At 57.9% G+C, this 7,500-nt stretch overlaps 2 non-coding genes and 1 pseudogene across 2 annotated transcripts; all 3 read left to right on the forward strand.

Annotated features, from left to right (window-relative positions):
* The first annotated feature begins 2,148 nt into the window (after positions 1 to 2,148).
* LOC126093617 (small subunit ribosomal RNA) lies at positions 2,149 to 4,057 on the forward strand. Its single transcript, XR_007521746.1, has one exon. It is a non-coding gene; the product is annotated as a small subunit ribosomal RNA (ribosomal RNA).
* A 352-nt stretch (positions 4,058 to 4,409) lies between these two features.
* On the forward strand, positions 4,410 to 4,564 carry LOC126093288 (5.8S ribosomal RNA). Its single transcript, XR_007521478.1, has one exon. It is a non-coding gene; the product is annotated as a 5.8S ribosomal RNA (ribosomal RNA).
* Positions 4,565 to 4,753: 189 nt separating this feature from the next.
* LOC126093716 (large subunit ribosomal RNA) overlaps positions 4,754 to 7,500 on the forward strand; it is a 4,752-nt pseudogene continuing 2,005 nt past the window's right edge.

Here is a 7,500-nt window from a genome sequence, read left to right on the forward strand (position 1 = left end):
TAACCTAACCCAAGTTGTGCCTTAACCTAACCCAAGTTGTGCCTTAACCTAACCCAAGTTGTGCCTTAACCTAACCCAAGTTGTGCCTTAACCTAACCCAAGTTGTGCCTTAACCTAACCCAAGTTGTGCCTTAACCTAACCCAAGTTGTGCCTTAACCTAACCCACGTTGTGCCTTAACCTAACCCACGTTGTGCCTTAACCTAACCCACGTTGTGCCTTAACCTAACCCACGTTGTGCCTTAACCTAACCCACGTTGTGCCTTAACCTAACCCACGTTGTGCCTTAACCTAACCCACGTTGTGCCTTAACCTAACCCACGTTGTGCCTTAACCTAACCCACGTTGTGCCTTAACCTAACCCACGTTGTGCCTTAACCTAACCCACGTTGTGCCTTAACCTGCTCTGTAATTGGCATATGACACGTTACATTAATCTAGTGTTGTCTAACCACAACCCTCTGAATATAGTTCGCTACTCGCACCGCCCACCCTCTTGTGTATCGTTTCATGTTCAACACTTCGCAAGTGTTGCTTACTTTTTACATGCTCCCGCTGTACACTGTAATGTGGACGACTGCAGGATGTACATCGCCCCCCCCCTCCCCCCTCCCCCTGCCTTCGCACGCTGGTCGTTCAGGTGCTTGCGTGTTCAATGCCCTTCGCAGCTGTTCACTGGCATTCGCATGTCGAAGCGCTCAGTCTACGTCGTGGTACGGCCTGTGTCCACTGTCCGCTGATGTCGTAAGCTTAACCCTCACATTGTACTGCACATAGGTCCGTATGTACTGAATGATACGCTGTGGCACATGTGTGACCGTACAACGACTGCGCCCAACAACAGCGAACCATACGGTCCAAATGTTGTGCACTCAGCCACGTGCCGTCTCCCCATAACAGCTACATTGCAGTGTGGTACGCCATAGAGACGTGTGGGAGTAACGGACGCCCTGGATGGCGATCAGCATGAGCCGTCTGTTGATGTAGTGGCGCGTGTATTCAAACGTAGTCGTCTCTTCTCACACAGTGTGATAGCATGGTGCACCGCGTTCCACATCTGCGACATGGTACAGATGCTGGTTGACAGTCGGTGTCGTAATGGACATCGCATACGTAGGGGGCCACCTCCCACGTGTTCTCTAGTCGTGCACATTTTGTTGCGTGTATGTGGGCAGACGTAGTGTGTCGTGGCACCTAACAGACAGGTATGCAATAATCGTTGCATTTGCAAACTGGGATGGACGTCTACGTTTGCTGGTGACGTTACGCAAATGAACAACTGGTAAACCCATTGTGGTGCGGTTGTTGTTGCTGGAGGTAAATCAGTAAGGGCAAATCTGTGTGTGAAGCGATACGCGGCGGTGGCTGGGTGGGACCGTCCCCGGCCGGTGAGGGGGGGCCGCCCGGCGTGCTGGCCGCGCGGTGCGTGGGCGCACGCGCTACAGCCGGCTGGTGGGGGCGCCCAGTGGCAGGCGCGCCGGCCGACGGACGCGGCAGGCGGCGCAGCTGCGCGCCGGGGCACCCTGCGCGCGGCGCCGGGCGGCCAAAGTGGGTCCTCGCGGGCCCGGTGCGAAGCGCGGTGGACATCTGCAGTGTGCTGGTCCGACTGAGGACTGTGTGCGTTGAGGATGCGCCGCCGCCCGGCACTCGGCGCCGCGACGCCGTCTGCTGCTCGGTCGCCCCAGCGGTTCTCGCTGGTGGTTTGTATCGCAGTTGTGCAGACGTGTTGGCACGTGCGCTGTGCTGGGAGAGTTCGCTTCGGCACCCACGTGGGGCCTTTGCCCTTCTGTGGCGCTGGCGTTGGAGCTGCCGGTCACCGTAGGTGGCGCGTGTTGTCTCCCGCCGGCAATGCCACGACAGCACGCTCCCGGGCCTCTGTCGGCAGCGGCAAGCTCAGTTGGGAGCACGGGTGGTCGCACCTAAAGCGTCTACTCGCCTAACTCCGGGCGATTGCGCCTCTCTCGAACCCGACCAAGTACTTAGGACGGCGCTGCGCGCCGCCGGGACCTGAGAGGGTTTCGAGGTGTATTGTGCAGGGGAGCTCAGCCTCCTCCTGTTTGCAGAATAATTGAGCGGACGCTTGCGTGTTCGCGCGGGCCCCTGGGACACACTCCCGGGCGGCCGGCTGCTCAGCTCTAGTTGACGCAGCTCCCTGGTTGATCCTGCCAGTAGTCATATGCTTGTCTCAAAGATTAAGCCATGCATGTCTCAGTACTAGCCGCATTAAGGTGAAACCGCGAATGGCTCATTAAATCAGTTATGGTTCCTTAGATCGTACCCAGGTTACTTGGATAACTGTGGTAATTCTAGAGCTAATACATGCAAACAGAGTCCCGACCAGAGATGGAAGGGACGCTTTTATTAGCTCAAAACCAATCGGTCGGCTCGTCCGGTCCGTTTGCCTTGGTGACTCTGAATAACTTTGGGCTGATCGCACGGTCCTCGTACCGGCGACGCATCTTTCAAATGTCTGCCTTATCAACTGTCGATGGTAGGTTCTGCGCCTACCATGGTTGTAATGGGTAACGGGGAATCAGGGTTCGATTCCGGAGAGGGAGCCTGAGAAACGGCTACCACATCCAAGGAAGGCAGCAGGCGCGCAAATTACCCACTCCCGGCACGGGGAGGTAGTGACGAAAAATAACGATACGGGACTCATCCGAGGCCCCGTAATCGGAATGAGTACACTTTAAATCCTTTAACGAGTATCTATTGGAGGGCAAGTCTGGTGCCAGCAGCCGCGGTAATTCCAGCTCCAATAGCGTATATTAAAGTTGTTGCGGTTAAAAAGCTCGTAGTTGGATTTGTGTCCCACGCTGTTGGTTCACCGCCCGTCGGTGTTTAACTGGCATGTATCGTGGGACGTCCTGCCGGTGGGGCGAGCCGAAGGCGTGCGACCGCCTCGTGCGTGTTCGTGCGTCCCGAGGCGGACCCCGTTGAAATCCTACCAAGGTGCTCTTTATTGAGTGTCTGGGTGGGCCGGCACGTTTACTTTGAACAAATTAGAGTGCTTAAAGCAGGCAAGCCCGCCTGAATACTGTGTGCATGGAATAATGGAATAGGACCTCGGTTCTATTTTGTTGGTTTTCGGAACCCGAGGTAATGATTAATAGGGACAGGCGGGGGCATTCGTATTGCGACGTTAGAGGTGAAATTCTTGGATCGTCGCAAGACGAACAGAAGCGAAAGCATTTGCCAAGTATGTTTTCATTAATCAAGAACGAAAGTTAGAGGTTCGAAGGCGATCAGATACCGCCCTAGTTCTAACCATAAACGATGCCAGCCAGCGATCCGCCGCAGTTCCTCCGATGACTCGGCGGGCAGCCTCCGGGAAACCAAAGCTTTTGGGTTCCGGGGGAAGTATGGTTGCAAAGCTGAAACTTAAAGGAATTGACGGAAGGGCACCACCAGGAGTGGAGCCTGCGGCTTAATTTGACTCAACACGGGAAACCTCACCAGGCCCGGACACCGGAAGGATTGACAGATTGATAGCTCTTTCTTGATTCGGTGGGTGGTGGTGCATGGCCGTTCTTAGTTGGTGGAGCGATTTGTCTGGTTAATTCCGATAACGAACGAGACTCTAGCCTGCTAACTAGTCGCGTGACATCCTTCGTGCTGTCAGCGATTACTTTTCTTCTTAGAGGGACAGGCGGCTTCTAGCCGCACGAGATTGAGCAATAACAGGTCTGTGATGCCCTTAGATGTTCTGGGCCGCACGCGCGCTACACTGAAGGAATCAGCGTGTCTTCCTAGGCCGAAAGGTCGGGGTAACCCGCTGAACCTCCTTCGTGCTAGGGATTGGGGCTTGCAATTGTTCCCCATGAACGAGGAATTCCCAGTAAGCGCGAGTCATAAGCTCGCGTTGATTACGTCCCTGCCCTTTGTACACACCGCCCGTCGCTACTACCGATTGAATGATTTAGTGAGGTCTTCGGACTGGTACGCGGCATCGACTCTGTCGTTGCCGATGCTACCGGAAAGATGACCAAACTTGATCATTTAGAGGAAGTAAAAGTCGTAACAAGGTTTCCGTAGGTGAACCTGCGGAAGGATCATTACCGACTAGACTGCATGTCTTTCGATGTGCGTGTCGTGTCGCGCAACACGCTACCTGTACGGCAGCAGCCGTGCGCCGCGTGCGGAACCACGCGTGCCTCTCAAAACTAACTGAAAAATGTTGTGTGGTACGAGCGCTGAAGCTCTGGAGCGGCTGGCCTGCGGCACCTGGCGCCTGGCGCCGGTTTTGAATGACTTTCGCCCGAGTGCCTGTCCGCTCCGGTGTGGAGCCGTACGACGCCCATCGGCCGTGAGGCCGTTGGACACAGAACGCTGGAACAGGGGCCGTCAAACGCCTCAGTCCCGCCTATGCAACTGTTTTGAAAGAGACAGTGGAAACTAAACAAAAAAGATCACCCAGGACGGTGGATCACTCGGCTCGTGGGTCGATGAAGAACGCAGCAAATTGCGCGTCGACATGTGAACTGCAGGACACATGAACATCGACGTTTCGAACGCACATTGCGGTCCATGGATTCCGTTCCCGGGCCACGTCTGGCTGAGGGTCGGCTACGTATACTGAAGCGCGCGGCGTTTGTCCCGCCTTCGGAGACCTGGGAGTGTCGTGGCCGCCTGTGGGGCCGGCCGCGTTTCCTTAAACGTGCGATGCGCGCCCGTCGCCTGGCGGTTCGCATACCGGTACTTTCTCGGTAGCGTGCACAGCCGGCTGGCGGTGTGGCGTGCGACACCTCGTACAACGACCTCAGAGCAGGCGAGACTACCCGCTGAATTTAAGCATATTACTAAGCGGAGGAAAAGAAACTAACAAGGATTCCCCCAGTAGCGGCGAGCGAACAGGGAAGAGTCCAGCACCGAACCCCGCAGGCTGCCGCCTGTCGTGGCATGTGGTGTTTGGGAGGGTCCACTACCCCGACGCCTCGCGCCGAGCCCAAGTCCAACTTGAATGAGGCCACGGCCCGTAGAGGGTGCCAGGCCCGTAGCGGCCGGTGCGAGCGTCGGCGGGACCTCTCCTTCGAGTCGGGTTGCTTGAGAGTGCAGCTCCAAGTGGGTGGTAAACTCCATCTGAGACTAAATATGACCACGAGACCGATAGCGAACAAGTACCGTGAGGGAAAGTTGAAAAGAACTTTGAAGAGAGAGTTCAAAAGTACGTGAAACCGTTCTGGGGTAAACGTGAGAAGTCCGAAAGGTCGAACGGGTGAGATTCACGCCCATCCGGCCACTGGCTCCCGCCCTCGGCAGATGGGGCCGGCCGCCCGCGCGGAGCAATCCGCGGCGGGGTCGTGTCCGGTTGCCTTTCCACTCGCCGCGGGGTGGGGCCGTTCCGGTGTGCGGTGGGCCGCACTTCTCCCCTAGTAGGACGTCGCGACCCGCTGGGTGCCGGCCTACGGCCCGGGTGCGCAGCCTGTCCTTCCGCGGGCCTCGGTTCGCGTCTGTTGGGCAGAGCCCCGGTGTCCTGGCTGGCTGCTCGGCGGTATATCTGGAGGAGTCGATTCGCCCCTTTGGGCGCTCGGGCTCCCGGCAAGCGCGCGCGGTTCTTCCCGGATGACGGACCTACCTGGCCCGGCCCCGGACCCGCGCCGCTGTTGGCTCGGGATGCTCTCGGGCGGAATAATCGCTCCCGTCAGCGGCGCTTCAGCTTTGGACAATTTCACGACCCGTCTTGAAACACGGACCAAGGAGTCTAACATGTGCGCGAGTCATTGGGCTGTACGAAACCTAAAGGCGTAATGAAAGTGAAGGTCTCGCCTTGCGCGGGCCGAGGGAGGATGGGGCTTCCCCGCCCTTCACGGGGCGGCGGCCTCCGCACTCCCGGGGCGTCTCGTCCTCATTGCGAGGTGAGGCGCACCTAGAGCGTACACGTTGGGACCCGAAAGATGGTGAACTATGCCTGGCCAGGACGAAGTCAGGGGAAACCCTGATGGAGGTCCGTAGCGATTCTGACGTGCAAATCGATCGTCGGAGCTGGGTATAGGGGCGAAAGACTAATCGAACCATCTAGTAGCTGGTTCCCTCCGAAGTTTCCCTCAGGATAGCTGGTGCTCGTACGAGTCTCATCCGGTAAAGCGAATGATTAGAGGCCTTGGGGCCGAAACGACCTCAACCTATTCTCAAACTTTAAATGGGTGAGATCTCCGGCTTGCTTGATATGCTGAAGCCGCGAGCAAACGACTCGGATCGGAGTGCCAAGTGGGCCACTTTTGGTAAGCAGAACTGGCGCTGTGGGATGAACCAAACGCCGAGTTAAGGCGCCCGAATCGACGCTCATGGGAAACCATGAAAGGCGTTGGTTGCTTAAGACAGCAGGACGGTGGCCATGGAAGTCGGAATCCGCTAAGGAGTGTGTAACAACTCACCTGCCGAAGCAACTAGCCCTGAAAATGGATGGCGCTGAAGCGTCGTGCCTATACTCGGCCGTCAGTCTGGCAGTCATGGCCGGTCCTTGCGGCCGGCCGCGAAGCCCTGACGAGTAGGAGGGTCGCGGCGGTGGGCGCAGAAGGGTCTGGGCGTGAGCCTGCCTGGAGCCGCCGTCGGTGCAGATCTTGGTGGTAGTAGCAAATACTCCAGCGAGGCCCTGGAGGGCTGACGCGGAGAAGGGTTTCGTGTGAACAGCCGTTGCACACGAGTCAGTCGATCCTAAGCCCTAGGAGAAATCCGATGTTGATGGGGGCCGTCATAGCATGATGCACTTTGTGCTGGCCCCCGTTGGGCGAAAGGGAATCCGGTTCCTATTCCGGAACCCGGCAGCGGAACCGATACAAGTCGGGCCCCTCTTTTAGAGATGCTCGTCGGGGTAACCCAAAAGGACCCGGAGACGCCGTCGGGAGATCGGGGAAGAGTTTTCTTTTCTGCATGAGCGTTCGAGTTCCCTGGAATCCTCTAGCAGGGAGATAGGGTTTGGAACGCGAAGAGCACCGCAGTTGCGGCGGTGTCCCGATCTTCCCCTCGGACCTTGAAAATCCGGGAGAGGGCCACGTGGAGGTGTCGCGCCGGTTCGTACCCATATCCGCAGCAGGTCTCCAAGGTGAAGAGCCTCTAGTCGATAGAATAATGTAGGTAAGGGAAGTCGGCAAATTGGATCCGTAACTTCGGGATAAGGATTGGCTCTGAGGATCGGGGCGTGTCGGGCTTGGTCGGGAAGTGGGTCAGCGCTAACGTGCCGGGCCTGGGCGAGGTGAGTGCCGTAGGGGTGCCGGTAAGTGCGGGCGTTTAGCGCGGGCGTGGTCTGCTCTCGCCGTTGGTTGGCCTCGTGCTGGCCGGCGGTGCAGGATGCGCGCGCCTGCGCGGCGTTCGTGCCCCGGTGCTTCAACCTGCGCGCAGGATCCGAGCTCGGTCCCGTGCCTTGGCCTCCCACGGATCTTCCTTGCTGCGAGGCCGCGTCCGCCTTAGCGTGCTCCTCCGGGGGCGCGCGGGTGCGCGGATTCTCTTCGGCCGCCATTCAACGATCAACTCAGAACTGGCACGGACTGGGGGAATCCGACTG

This window comes from Schistocerca cancellata, chromosome 7 (assembly GCF_023864275.1).
Source record: "Schistocerca cancellata isolate TAMUIC-IGC-003103 chromosome 7, iqSchCanc2.1, whole genome shotgun sequence".
Lineage (NCBI taxonomy): Eukaryota > Metazoa > Arthropoda > Insecta > Orthoptera > Acrididae > Schistocerca > Schistocerca cancellata.